The sequence below is a fragment of the Etheostoma spectabile genome, chromosome 4, assembly GCF_008692095.1.
Source record: "Etheostoma spectabile isolate EspeVRDwgs_2016 chromosome 4, UIUC_Espe_1.0, whole genome shotgun sequence".
In the NCBI taxonomy this organism is placed as follows: Eukaryota; Metazoa; Chordata; class Actinopteri; order Perciformes; family Percidae; genus Etheostoma; species Etheostoma spectabile.
The window spans coordinates 26,898,454-26,900,720 of record NC_045736.1 but is presented as its reverse complement, the minus strand read 5'-3'; the positions used below and the strand labels follow the sequence as shown (position 1 = coordinate 26,900,720).

The 2,267-nt window shown below is 48.7% G+C and overlaps 1 long non-coding RNA gene across 1 annotated transcript; it reads left to right on the top strand.

Annotated features, from left to right (window-relative positions):
• The first annotated feature begins 980 nt into the window (after positions 1–980).
• LOC116688213 (uncharacterized) lies at positions 981–1,405 on the top strand. Its single transcript, XR_004331735.1, has 2 exons — positions 981–1,120; positions 1,292–1,405. It is a non-coding gene; the product is annotated as an uncharacterized LOC116688213 (long non-coding RNA).
• Positions 1,406–2,267: the final 862 nt, after the last annotated feature.

Here is a 2,267-nt window from a genome sequence, read left to right as displayed (position 1 = left end):
CTGGTTATCCAGTCCAACTATTTATTGCCCCTGCCAGGTCATTCCCCTCAGAGGACCTCAAACATATGAGAGCAGTCTTGCAAATAGAGGAGCAACACACTAAACCCATTTGTCTGTTGCTCAAAGCATAGAGCCTGCTTGACACACAACATGGACTGTCTGTAAGGAGCCCACGTGTGAGCGACAACCCTCAAAGGAGGCTCTCACAGTTTGGCCTCTGTGTAGGGGGAAGCTGAGGTGGCATACAGGCTCCCAGATTGGTCGGCACTCCAGGACCTTACTATTTTACTCTATCCCCAGGCTAGTGCTGCTCCCTGCTGCCCTCTCTCCTCCGGCCTGACCCTGGACCTGCCACCCTGCTGTCTCCAGTGGCCGAGGTGGTCAGACTGACATACAGAGAGGAAGCGGCATAAGGTGAACATATGCTGCTGAAAAAGTGGTTGAGGCTTTTGCCAGGAAGTCCATTTATTTCTATTTTGGCAACACACATAATATGAGAGATACAAATGTTACAGCGATAAAACAACATTTGTGGATGATGGGTGATGTGTAGCCGGATGGGATAACCCAGGAGCTCAGACAGAAAGGAGTCTATGTTCAAACTATTTTCTCTCCTAAACACTGCCTCAGCTTCTTTCCTATCTGTTGCTCCCTGTCTCTCTCTCTCTATAGGCATTTGCTTGCTCACCCACTGAGGCCTCCTCCTTACAGGCTGTCCAAGCTCTGTCCTGCCTGCCCCATCACAGGAGCCTGTTCTCAGGCTTGGCGTACCAACTAGAGCCAGTCTCTGCTCGCTACCAGGGCCCACACCCACTACATTCCTCCACTCACAGCCAGAGGGGAGGGTGAGGTGCTGGGTGAGGTGAACATCAGTTCTAATGAATGGGATGTTGCCGTGATATTGCAGGATATTTTCTCCAGATCAGTAGGTATGAACTGTGCTAGTGCGCTTTGTGCCTCGGTCTGATATCATTTAGACTTGTGATATCTGTTAAGGCTGTTTTGTGCTTCTGCATCAACGCCACGCCGTAGCTACTCCGTCGCTCCTACGGCGTTGTGACCCTTTCGGAGTCGGAGTTGCTTTGCATGGCGGTGCGTTTCACCGCCATAACGCTAGGGGGTGTCGCCTGTGTCTGTGTTGCTCACCACTGAAATGGTACTCAGAATGGCAAACCCCATAGACTGTCGTGCTAAAATATTTTTTTGTTTGGCCTTTTCTTACTTAGATTTTTGTAAAGAGAACGGAGAAATAAACACAGTATAATCCATTGACCTAGTTAACTGTGACCAGAAAATAAGTCAGAGGATATTTGCGAGGTGTCTGCTAGCCAGTTTATGTTATGTTAGCAAGCAAACTTTAGCATAACTGCCCACAAAGGACTGCTTGCTGGCGAAGAGCTCACTTCCAAACGTACTGACATATAGACACTTTACAAACGGATAACCCGTCCTTGTAACCAAATATGTTTATTTGCAAAGCTTATGACAGTGAACCAGCATGTTGCTACTCCCCACAGTAGGCTGCTTAAAACACAGAATATTAACACACAGGACAAGTTGACTAATCACAGTCCTTGCGGAAAGGGGTTCATGGAGACGCAGAGGGATATTGCAGGGGTACGCCGTCGTTCTGACGCAAAAGCATTAAAAACCCTTTAGGCTCATTTTCCTGTGATGTTGCCCTTTATATGCCTGCCTTTTCAGAAGATGATTCCTGTCTGGGGGATCAGATTTGCTTTGCTTCGTATCAAAATAAGCCTGCAGCTTAGCCAAGTAAATGAAAAAACAGTACAGAGGGAAGAGTAGTACTCTGGAGACACAGAAAGAGAGATAGAAAAAAATCCTGACAAAGGCAGAAAGAGGGGATTATCTCCCCAGCTGTCTGTGCATCAGGAAGTCTCTCCCAGAGAGTCAGCTTGGAGCAGCCTGATCACAGAGGCAGCACAGGAAGTCCCACAAAAAGGAAAGGAAGTGAGCACCAGCTACAGGAAGTGAGTTTTTGCAGCTTCGGCTCCATGAAGTCTGGACCCTGAAGGGAGGGAGGGGGGAGAAGGAAGGGAGGCAGCCCAGCTGAACACTAGAGTGTGAGAGAGGAGAAAAATAGAGGGAAAGACATATAGAGGAAGGGAGAGACAAGATTGGGCGTAGTGACGGCAGTGACAGCTGTCTCCATGCCGCCAGCTGTGTATCATTTAGGGAGTGCTTATAAAAATGAGCCTGGCACCAGGGAGTGATGTTCCTGATGCTGTGGCGCCAGGCGCTCCGCT